Source organism: Lactuca virosa, chromosome 9, assembly GCF_052849685.1.
Source record: "Lactuca virosa cultivar CGN04683 chromosome 9, Lactuca_virosa_CGN04683_v6, whole genome shotgun sequence".
Lineage (NCBI taxonomy): Eukaryota > Viridiplantae > Streptophyta > Magnoliopsida > Asterales > Asteraceae > Lactuca > Lactuca virosa.
Window position 1 is genome coordinate 17,703,906 of NC_136434.1, and position 13,123 is coordinate 17,717,028.

At 31.3% G+C, this 13,123-nt stretch overlaps 1 long non-coding RNA gene across 1 annotated transcript; it reads right to left on the minus strand.

Annotated features, from left to right (window-relative positions):
- Nucleotides 1–1,411: 1,411 nt before the first annotated feature.
- On the minus strand, nucleotides 1,412–2,831 carry LOC145141067 (uncharacterized). Its single transcript, XR_013722426.1, has 3 exons — nucleotides 2,720–2,831; nucleotides 1,957–2,027; nucleotides 1,412–1,872 (listed from the first exon to the last, which is right to left on the minus strand). It is a non-coding gene; the product is annotated as an uncharacterized LOC145141067 (long non-coding RNA).
- Between the last annotated feature and the right edge of the window lie 10,292 nt (nucleotides 2,832–13,123).

The following is a 13,123-nucleotide window of genomic DNA, read 5'->3' on the forward strand; positions in this document are numbered from 1 at the left end:
AAAATATAAAACAACTACAAACTTGATTGTTTTCTTTCAAAATTTATTTTTTGGTAACTTAGAAACCTATGATAGGAGATTACACGGGTAATAGTAGAAAAACAAAACTAGAAAACTTTCGATTTTAACGCACCTAAAAGCGATTTTAGAATTAAATCACAATCTTTTAACAAACTTTAGGACTTTTGTGTCAATAACCCTTACGTTTATGTATGTGATTAATGGGTCTAAAAGGTTATAGTTGGTATTCTTGTTCCCATTTAGTTGGGTTTGACATGCTATGTATGAGTTTCTCACCTCCTATTCAATGGGACCGATGAGAGTTGGTTTTCATCTCATGAAATCCAAATTTAGCTCATTTCAAGCTATTTATTCTAAATTAATGACTTGCATCACCACTTGTCATCAATGAGTTTTGTGGACATTTTTTTCTTTTTACGAAAATCAAAATATAGCATATCATTCATTGCACTTAAACTGGCAAATTTTATTTCGGTTGTTGTTGCAAGTGCAACACATGTTCCTACCACATATTCTATATGTTTTGGTGGACGTTGGGCTTCGGGCTTCCTATTATGAAGTCCAAAAATCTTAAAGGAATTGGCAATTGTTAACTTAGGTACACAAGTTTTGCCTAAGTTGCTTAGGCCCTCACCGCCTATTCTAAGGGTTTTGGTGAGTGCTTGTCTGATCATGAAGTCCAAATTGTTTTCAAACTTAAAGTAAATTGTAACATCTTAAAATTTTATGATTTGGTTATATCATGGTCTGAAGCATCGTGAAAATTTCAACAATTGCATTCCAACTTTTAATAAATTATGTCAATTGATTAAGTATTAGATATTTGGGCTCAATGGGAAAACTATCCTACATCATTTTTAAGAAAAATCTAAATGGCTTCCAAAAGTAAAAATGCAAAACAAAAATCACCCAAGGGATAATTTACTGGTAGGAAGATGTTTGTTGGAAAGTTGGAAAGTCTTCTTAGCTAATCACACCCTATAACAAAAGTTGAATAACCAAATTAGAAAAAATAAAAACATAATGTTAAAAAAGATGCAAGTAAAGAAACAAAGTAGAAGTTTATTTTTACAATTATTTGAAGCTAGTTAATATATTTTCAATCATAACATACATTTGACTGAATATTAGCATTGTGATAGTATTTTGACAGACATTTGGAGGCATTTTAATAGCAATTTCAAACAAAAGGATAATAAGAGTAGTTTTTCATTATGTCTTTCTTTTTGCACATGCACAAAACTTCTTCTGCAACGCACAGTAAGACAACTTCTAGTTACAGTCAATCATTAAATCATTATCATTGCAAACAAACATTTAGTGACGCTAAAAGATACTGGCAATAATTAGAAATTCTATTGAAACGCTCATCATTCTTCAACCAAAAAAAAAAAAAAAATCACTATTCAACAACATCTGCAACCACAGTTAAGTAAACTATATATAGCCATTATAATCTAAATATAAGTAAGCTACACATGATAACAATTAGGTGAACTACCATGGAGACCCACACACAACTAATTGATACCAGAAACAACAAAATCGATATTTATAAGACAGTTAATTAGACCAGAAATTAACATCTAATTGATACTCACAAAAGCTGCACCCACAAACTAACTGCTAAAGATGGGCCATATCATGCGTTATGTTTAGTCCCATAACAGTAGACACTGCCATGTTTCCCGTTGTGTGATATCTGAAATTTTTTGTTCAAGCACAACATAAATTGTAGTTGTGGACACCTCGTAGGGTGAAGGGTTCCTACTACAATTTTTTTGTTGTCATAAGTGATGTACAGACAAACTGACTCGTCCTCTATGTCCTCCTTAAGTTCTCCAAATTAGCCTGAGTAGAAAGAATTTTAGTTAGTTGTATATATTGTTAATGCAGCAAGCATGTATGTATATCCCACTGTTCCAAAAGTTATACCTGTACAAATTGCAAAATAGAGCCTTCTTCAACAGCTACATCAAGTGATTCACCGGTTTTAACCTCAGCATCTAAATCAAAAGTCAAAACAATATCATGAGTTTGCAAAAAACAATAAAATTACACTAACTTAGAAACAATTGATATGAAAACAACCAACCATCCATTTTTCACATTATATTTTAAAATGCAGATAGCACGAGCATTGCTGCAATGCAGTCTTATAAATCCAACTTATCACCCAATTTCAAACAAGACAAGGTTTAGTAGCATGCACGCAGATACATAATAATACATAAACAGAAAAAAAAAACATTCACTTTCTAAGCTGGAGTTGCTCACAGTCTTCCTTACCAACATGGAAAAGATAGGGAATATAACACAGCTTTAAATCTAGACCAACACTTCAGCATCCTATTTCCTAATAAAGAACAAAAATTTATTCAAAATCAAACAACAGCCTCCCCAATTAATTAGCACCAACATATACATAAAGCTGCATTCCACGACAATAATGAAATTGAAAATAACATGTATTCGAAGCATCTAATATCCACATGAAACATAAATAAACGAATCGTGTGAATAAAACCAGAAGAAAACGATGAGTATCATTAAGATAAGTGAAAGTGAAGATTTGCGGGCATCATCTTCAAAGCCAGATTTTTCATCTAAAAAAACCCTAACGAAATAAATTAAAAGGAAAAGAGACACAGGGGGTGTAGATACTGAAATACGTGTATAAAGAGAAATGATTCGTTACCCCAAAACGCCATTGTTGCAGAAGGAGAGAGGGATTCATAAGAGAAAGGGGCGAGGAAAAGAGAAATAAGTGCATGGGCAGAGGAAACGTTAATGGTGTTGCTTGCGAAACAAATTTAAAAAAGCCTACTTAGGCTTGGGCTTTCATCCGGTGGAAGGGCTTTCATGATACTTAAAACGGTCCACAACTTGTCACGATCATAAAGGATACTTAATTCTTCTTATTGTAAATATAACATATAATGAACTCAACTCTTTATTATATTTAGTTACTACTATCCTAACTTATCCGTATAATGTAGCGGCACACAATTTTGACATAAAAAATCAAATCGATGTAAAGTTTAATAGCTTGTTTGAAGCGTAAATTTGAAGTCTAATTAGTAGAATTATATTAAAAAGTTACTCATATTCACTATTTGTGTTTGATTTTGGGTTCATGTCATTTTCATCCGACAATTATAGACAGTTGTGAATTAATAAAAAATCGTAAATAAGGCAAACTTATACCAACAATAAGCTTAATGTCAACCAATTACTCCAAGAAAATAACACACAAACACACCCCGAAGGTTTCCCTGAGAAGGAACCACAAACCACCATCACTGGCGGCACTAGGGTGCACCTCCGATGGCAACTGTCCACGGTGTCTCCTTGAGAGATAAACGAAATCGAGAGTTCAGAAATTATCGAGATGCTCATGAAGTTCATTTGAACACAACACATCCCCATTTGATCGATACAACAATCTGACGCTATTCCTTTCCAATTTGGAACCTACACCATCTCATTAGGTCGAAAAAAGAATCAAATGAGCCATATTTACCCATATTTAAACAATCTTATGAGGACACTAGGGTTTTGGGAGATGGAGACAGTCGTAGGGGCTGTAATGTGTGTACGAATGGGAACTTGAATGGTTCTTGAGTTTTCAGTGTAGTCTTGTCGTTTCGGATACTAGTTCCGACAACCAGAGAAAGAATGAAGAAGACGAAAGAGATCCAAGAAGAAGGGTGTTGGGTCTCGCTTCCAGCTTCGACTGAATTTCCAAGTCATTCCTTTTTCTCTGGTGGCCACAATAGCTCTGGTATATGACGACGAACCCACAACATATGAGAAACCAACAACAATCTCTAGTTTCTGTTAGGGGTGTCGATCGGGTAAAATTTTCGGGTTTTAGGTAGAACGGGTCGGGTAATTCGGGTATTTCCTTAAAATAATAATACCCGATACCTGACATATATTGTAATTCGGGTTCTCGGGTTTTGGATATTCGGGTTTTAGGTCGGGTCGGGTATTTTCGGGTATACCCGAAAATGACTTAAGTGTTACTTATTGATTTTTTAAAATTCTTTTTTCACTTCGGTTGCTTTAATAAAAAATTTGGTAGCAAAATATTTCATACAATTAACAAGTACATATACGATAACAATACAAGTCATTATAATATGTTATGTGATTTTTGCATTCCATTTCAAATTTTGATAATAAAAAAAAAGTTTATGGAGTACATGATCAGTGTTTGATCAAATTTGGATTAACCAAACATGTTACATGATTTAATGCAAAATGTGAGTACATAAAAGTTATAAATAAAAAACTTTAGCATGTTATCTAAATTGCGGGGACCAATTATATAGTTATATTTCAAATCATAAAGAAGAAACATAGACTTGTTGACAAAAAAGAAACATGACATAGTGCACAAAAAAAAATGAAGGAGAATCTAACATCTCATTCATTTTCATTATATTTGTTTATATTTTTTGTAACCTTCTCTTCAAAACTCCATTTCATTTTCAACAATTTCTTTTGTATTTATAATATATCGTTCAAATAGTGAAGTCATATAACATTTGGTTTAAACTATAAGAAACAATAATTATGTAAAATATTGATACAACTTTAATAGTTATTATAACTAGTGTATTAATTAGATTTTTTTAATCGGGTATTCGGGTGTACCCAAATTTTTTTAAACCTACCCAATACCCGACCTATTTAAATATCGGGTCACCCGATTACCTGAATTTTCAAACCCGATACCCGATTTACCCGACCCGATCTACCCGAATTCAAAACGGGTCGGGTCGGGTAATCGGGTATTGGGTATTTTCAATAGGCCTAGTTTCTGATGACCAGTGATCAACTCCGGTGAAGCACCTTACTTTGGAGTTCTATGGTGATTTCCAGTTATAGAAGCGTGAGGGAGGTATAAAGGCTTGCCCGATCTGACTTTGGGTGTGTTCGGCACGGAGCGTTTGGGAGCATTTGAGAGCTTCTAGCTTCTAGCGTTTGACAAAACGCTCCATTTCAAACAGAAAACCTCGTTTGGCACAACGAGCTTTTAGCGTTTACTTTAAACAAAATGCTCCAAATCCGAATGTTACTTCACGTAGCGTTTAACAAAACGCTACCAGCTAGAAGCTACCCGCTACCAGTTATTTTTGCCGAACACATCCTTTGTGTTTTGTTTAGATTTTGACTTTTATGATTTGATCTAGATTTGGGTTACATTTTGGACTCGGTGTACATTTCGACTATGGGTTGTTTTTGGGCTCAAGAATGTGGGTTTAGGTTCATTAGGTCCAATGGAAGTCAAATCCATTCAACTAAATTTTATTGTGGGTTGAATGGGTGTTAAGTTAAACTAGTTTTGGTTTGGGGAAAATGACTTATACGGGTAACTATGTTTCAAAATCGTTTAAAAAATACCATTCAAGTTTGGTGTGTCCAAAAAACACCATCCAAGTAAAGCATTTGTACAAAAAATACCAACGAAGTACATTCTTTGTTCAAATTTGACCTTTGGTAACCGGCAATTACCGGTAAAAAATAAGTAAAGGAAAAAAACAATAGGAAAATGACTCAAAGAGGTAACTATGTTTCAAAATCGTTCAAAAAACACCATCCAAGTTTGGTATGTTCAAAAAACATCATCCAAGTAAACTTTTTGTACAAAAAACACCAACAAACTATATGTTTTGTTCAAATATTACCCATTGGTAACTGGTTCTTATAGGTTAAATGATAACTTGGCTTAACTATTATGACATGGCATAATAATGATTGACAAAACAATAAATGATATATTCCTCCTTTAAAAACCGATTTAGGGTTTCTTCATGAACGAATGACTTATTCTTCTCCTATGATTACTCGTCTTCTTCTAAAGTGATGATCTCGAACTCAAGTCCAAAACCCTAATTCTTAACTTAAGGCAAAAAGGGCTCCTTTACCCCTTCCTCAATGGACCTCCCTCCCCCTAAGGCCCAAATCCATAAAAAGCCCAAAAAGGCATCCAAGCCCAACTACAAGGCATCTAAGGCTTAATATGGCCCAAGAACCCCCAACATGGCCTTAGCCAAAAAATGACCTGCTACAATCAGGTGGGCCCGAGGCCTAACTTAAACAAGTCTGTGCATAGTCCCATCATATCCGGATGTCGATCCAGTACGCCCGGCGTACTCCTAGCGTACGCCCAACGTACTCGGCTAGGTTCAAGAACCGCCAATCTTCCGAAGGCCATAACTTCTTCATTCTAAGTGTGATTTCGTCATTCTTTATATCTACGGGAGCTAATTTAGGCATCAGACAGCCATACCGAGGGTTATGGCCTTCGGAAGATTGGCGGTTCTTGAGCCTAGCCGAGTACGATGGGCGTACGTAGGAGTATGCCGGGCGTACTTGAAAGAACCCCTTTCTAAACTTTCGTATTTCTGAAAGACCCAAACTTTCATACTTGACAATTGTTGCTCCAAATCATGTTACATGCATATTTATAAAACAATATCTTACATTGATAAAGTGATTACAAAAGATTGGATACAAACCGACTATGTTTTAAGATTTTACATAACTACCCAGGATATTGTAATTTTATATAAACATAAACCGAAATACAAAAGTAATAGTAAAAACTATTATACATCTTCCGACAGTATATAACCATACTGGTTACTTATTTCCTGCAATTGTTAAACACTGAGAGGGGTAAGCGGTGACGCTTAGTGAGTTCAATAATAGATACAATATAACGTTATGCCATATATATACTTCAATATGGCAGAAGCAAAGAGGAACAAGGAACAACAAAGGCATATGTGAATCATGAGACAAACTTTCCATATCAATCAATGATTTGATCCAAAGATATACGATCAATGAGACATGACAATTTCTATATTTGATATATACCAATAAATCTTCGGCCCAAATGGCACAGAAGACATACACTTTCTGATTTAAACATCTCGGTAGATTTCAGGATTATAGCCCTGTCTAACCATCTGCCAATGCCATAGAATAGAAGTCATTCTCTTACGGAGACATGCTCTACATGGCCAGGGGCTACGTACCAGTACCACCGTGAATCTAAGTCCTTTCACTGATCACATGGTCAAAGGTATAGCTTTGCTATCATAAATAGCGGAAATAAAAATAACACGGGAAAATAACCCGGAATAATAACACTGAAAAGCACATAGCACATATAACACATAACATACAATTGTTCCTATATATTAAACTCACCTTGAATTAACCGGGGGTCAAAATAATAATTTGTGCAGCATTTCGGCTCTAAATATGACTTTATTCGTTGAAAACCGGGAGATTTATTGAAAAACCGGGCCTTGCGAAAGTAGAGCTTCAAACCGAAAAGATAAATTTCTCGGGCTTCACGGGCGCTTCGGGGCGTGTTTCGGGCGCTAAAAATGATATCGGGGCTTCGGGGGATATCAAAATAATAAAAATATTAAAAAGGGGGGGTGAAAATGGCTAATTTCCCATTTCTCTCGGGAGGGTTAGCAGCCCTCCTATTTATAGGGTGAGATCCGAAGGTTCGGCCGAGAAGGAGGTGGCAGCGAAGGCACGTGGCAGCAGCAGCGAAGGCCAGGTGGTGACCGCGGAGCGAAGCAGCTGGCTCGGATGAGAGAGTCACGGAAGCAAGCTCGGACGCGAGGCACCTGGTGCGAGGCGCGTCGGACGCGCATTGGACCGCTGTTCGGACGAATCAGAAGGCGACACGTCATCAGTTGGGTCTTCGGCTCGGACACGTGGCGCGCATGACTCACCGAAATCGGCCTTATCCTTGCGAGGTTTCTCGGAAATTGTGCCCCGAACTTCTAAAATCCATAACTTTCGCATACGGGCTCCGTTTTTTACGTTCTTTATATGCACGCGTAGGCGGAAATATATTTTACAACTTTTGTTTAGACTTCGTCGGCTAATTTTGACTTTATTTTTAATATTATTATTTTTAACAGACCAGGACAGGAAAATCCGTTAAAAATTCATAACTTCTTCATCCGACATCCGTTTTCGTCAGACTTTTTACCGTTGTACTACTATTGACAAGATCTTCAAATCTGACTTCCTCATACGAAGTCAGATTTTGGAGTTCTTTTTATCAAAATTCTCGGTTTAACAAATACTACGACTTTCATTTAGATCACCAAGGCTAAAAAGTAGTTTATCAAAAACTCACTTTTTACGTCATTCGGTGCCGTGTTGGTTTTGTCGCGGATCTTCGATTAGTCATAACTTCTTCGTTATAACTCGGATTTCGACGAGGTTTTCGCCTAAATGTTTCTAAAGAGATTCTTTACAACTTTCAATAATAAAATTTTACTTATTTCAAATTTTATATTTTCGCTAAATTTTACTATTTGGCTTTTAATTGGAATCTCATAAGACTTCCAATATTTTCTGAGTGATTCTAAACATAGTTTTACTTCATTTCTAGTAAAAACTATCTGTTAGAACTCAACACTCAATTTCACATAATATTTCATAATATTATTAACTTTTCAAATTACATAACACGATTTCAAAACGTGTATGTTACAGTACTTGCATAAAATCCAGATCGCAGAGGCTTCATAGGAGAAGAATAAGTCATTCGTTCATGAAGAAACCCTAAATCGGTTTTTAAAGGAGGAATATATCATTTATTGTTTTGTCAATCATTATTATGTCATGTCATAATAGTTAAGCCAAGTTATCATTTAACCTGTAAGAACCAATTACCGGTGGGTAATATTTGAACAAAACATATAGTTTGTTGGTGTTTTTTGTACAAAAAGTTTACTTGGATGGTGTTTTTTGAACATAGCAAACTTGGATGATGTTTTTTGAACGATTTTGAAACATAGTTACCTCTTTGAGTCATTTCCTATTGTTTTTTTTCCTTTACTTATTTTTTACCGGTAATTGTCGGTTACCAAAGGTCAAATTTGAAAAAAGAATGTATTTCGTTGGTGTTTTTTATACAAATGCTTTACTTGGATGGTGTTTTTTGGACACACCAAACTTGAATGATATTTTTTGAACGATTTTTAAACATAGTTACCCATATAAGTCATTTTCCCTTTTGGTTTGTGGGTGTTAAGTTTAACTAGTTTTGGTTTTTGTTAAACTGATTATTATAATACTAATTTATTAAGTATAAATTAGTTTTACAAATATTATGATAAATGAATTAGTATTGCCTAATTAAATTGATGAACTGATCAGATATATGCATTTTGGAATGCAATGACATTTTAGAAATAAATAAAGAATATAAACGTATTGTGACATATCATTAGGTAGTTAATGGGTCGTTTATTTGGAAGGACTAATTTATTGGGTAAAATGATATATATATATATATATATATATATATATATATATATATATATATATATATATATATATATATATATATATATATATATATATATATATATATATATATATATATATATCATACTATCATAATCATCATTATATACTTATAAAGGAAACATTTTTACTTACATCACATTCATTTGAAACTTCCATACATTTTTCCTTTCACCACATTCATTTGAAACTCCCATGACTTTTTAATTTCTTTATAATAATAATTATAATTTGGTTAATTAGGTTAAATAAATATCAAACCTAAAGTGTAATCATATATAAACTAAATTTCATTATTAAAATAATATCTTTAGTTCTACTTATAAAGTTATATTTTTTAACTTTTAACATATAATACTTAATTTATTAGTTTTAATATATTGTTGGATGTAAGCCATTATCATTTTAAAGATACAATTCTGGAACAATGTGTATAAAATACTTAAATTATTAATTTAAATATAACATTACATGGTCAACTTAAATATAAATTTTAGTTTAATTTAAACAACCCAAAGAATATTTTGTAAATAGTTAAAAGTGATCAATTGTGGTGTCTTTCTAATAATGATTATAAGTTGGTTAATAAGGTTAAATAAATATCAAACCTAAAGTGTAATCATAAATAAACTAAATTTCAATTTTAAAATAATATCTTTACTTCTACTTATAAAGTTATGCCATTAACTTTTAACATATTATACTTAATTTATTAGATTTAATATGTTGTTATATGTAAACCATTATCAGTTTAAAGCTACAATTTTTTAACAGGTTGCACAAAATACTTAAATTGTTAACTTCAATATAACATTACAATGTCAACTTAAATATAAATTTCAGTTCCACTTAAAAAACCAAAGAGTATTTTGTAAATAGTTAAAAGTGATAAATTATAGTGATAAATGCAAAAACTAAATTGTAATCTCAATTTAACTAAAATATTTCCTAAAGATATTTTTATAATCGTTAAAAGTTTTCAAATAAGTAGCTTAAAATAACTTACAATAACAATAGTTAAAAATAACAATATATAAATAATGTGTGGTTTTTCTAAATAGTTATAATGATAGAAAATTATAACATTAAGCAAATAAATTTAAAAAAATTAATTAACAATAACAACAACTATAAATAACATTAAACTATATATTATATTTAATTTGATTTATGTGTAACTCGCGGGTAGAAGTCATTCAAACGATTGAGATTATCAAGTTATAATAGATGTATATATTATCATATAATTCAAAATAATCACTATATTATATCAATTTAGTACATTAATTATTATATCAAATTTAACAACGTTATTGTTATATTTTAAAAAAAAACATATATTTGTAAAGACTTCAACTATATAGGTGTTCCTGCGCATTACAATGTCAACTTAAATATAAATTTCAGTCCACTTAAAAAACCAAAGAATATTTTGTAGATACTTAAAATTGATAAATTGTAGTGATAAATGCAAAAACTAAATTGTAATATCAATTTAACTAAAATATTTTCTAAAGATATTTTTATAATCGTTAAAAGTTTTCAAATAAGTAGCTTAAAATAACTTACAATAACAATAGTTAAAAATAAATCTATATAAATGATTATATTGTTACCTTTAAAATCAAAAAATAATGTTTGATGTTTTAAATAATTATAATGATAGAAATTAAAAGATTAAGAAAATTAATTTTGAAAAATTAATTAAAAATAACAACAACTATAAATAACATTAAACCATATATTATATTTAATTTTATTCATGTGTAACTCGCGGGTAGAAGTCATTCAAACAATAGAGATTATGAAGTTATAATATATGTATATATTATCATATAATTCAAAATAATCAATATATTATATCAATTTAGTATACGAATTATTATATCAAATTTAACAACAACGTTATTGTTATATTTAAAAGAACATATATTTGTAAAGATTTCAACCATATAGGTGTTTCTGCGCAACGCGCGGGCATTCGCCTAGTATACTTATAAAAGAGACATTTTTTCTATCATCCCATGCATTTGAATCCCCCACACAAATTTCCAAGCACCTCATACATTTGAAACCCCCACACTTTTTCACCTTTAAAGTAATTAATCACACATCATGAAAGGTTTTATAACTTATATAATATAATATGTTTAATAAACAATTAATGGATAGTCTACTATAAAAATGTCATTCTCTTTGAGTAGACACACAAATACAAATCAGATACAAATTTCACAAAGAAAACAAGTTTAAAGGTTTTGTGTTGGTTTGAGGGTTTTGAATCATTTTTCAAGCCATGTTATTATGTTAAAGTTTTTAATTTGTAAGTTTGTTATATACTAATTATTTATATATATATATATATATATATATATATATATATATATATATATATATATAAGAATTCTTTTAAGACAATCATTGTATGTTGTGGTTGAAACTTTAATGTAAATTAGATTAGATTCATGTTATCGATTATATGTTATGGAAAGTGATATAGATAATATTTAATTAAATATTGTATATATGTTTGTATGTTTGTGTTGCTTCAAAGTAATAATTAATAATAAATCATGGATATGTAATATTATCCATAGTATTCATGTAAGTCTTTTTAAAATGCAAATTGTCTATCTTATAACTTTATATTTTAATATATGTTTAACATTTTAATTATAATAATAAGTGTCTTTTAAAAGTTTTCTTTCGTTTATTAATAATAATAAGTGGTTTTAAAACTAATGAACCATAATTATATATAATAAAATCAAATTATAAAAATCATGGATATGTCATATTATCCATGCAAGTCTCTTTTGAAATGCAAATCGTCTATCTTATCAGTTTATTATTTAGTGTATGTTTCACATTTTAGTAGTAATATTAAGTGTTTCTTAAAAGTCTTCTTTAACTTATTAATAATAATAAGTGGTTTAAAACTAAAGAACAATAATTTTAAATGATAATAACATCAAATTATAAATTACATAACGTTAACAACAAATAAATTGTATTTTAAATGAACATAATTATTGAAATTAGAAAATAATCGCATAAGTAAAAAATTTAAATTAATCAATCATAACAATTGTTAAAAGTAATATTAAATAGATAATTATATTTAATTTTATTAATGAGGAAGGTGGGTTGATGTCAATGAATAATATTGTTCAAAATATTATGTAAATTATTAGTTTAAAGATATCAGATTAGGATGTTATTAATATGGTTGTAGGTGCTCTAAAAGCTAGAATTCAATCTTAGCCACTTTAGTAGTTTATATCGTGTTTTGCTGCTTCAGGTGAGTTCTCATGAACTTACTTATTATATAGATTATGTGTTATTCTATGTTGACCACGAAAGACCTTTCGGGGGAAGTGGTCCAAGTTTGGATAATCATAATAGACCCTTTGAGGGAATTGAGCAGTCCCAGTTTGGATTATCATGACCGACCTTTCGGGGGAAGCGATCAGTCCCAGTTTGGATGATCATGACAGACCCTGCGGGGGGAAGTGATCAGTCACAGTTTAGATGATCATGACAGACCCTTCGAGGGAAGTGATCAATCTCAGTTTGACAGTGTATGGGACAGACCATTCGGGGGAATCAGTATGCTGGTGTAGGATTGGTACCACCAATATGTGTTATAAAATTCATTATGTTATGTGATATATTGTAAGTGATATGTGATTTATTACTCGAAGTTTATGTTTTATTATGTGTAATGCATATAATTTGT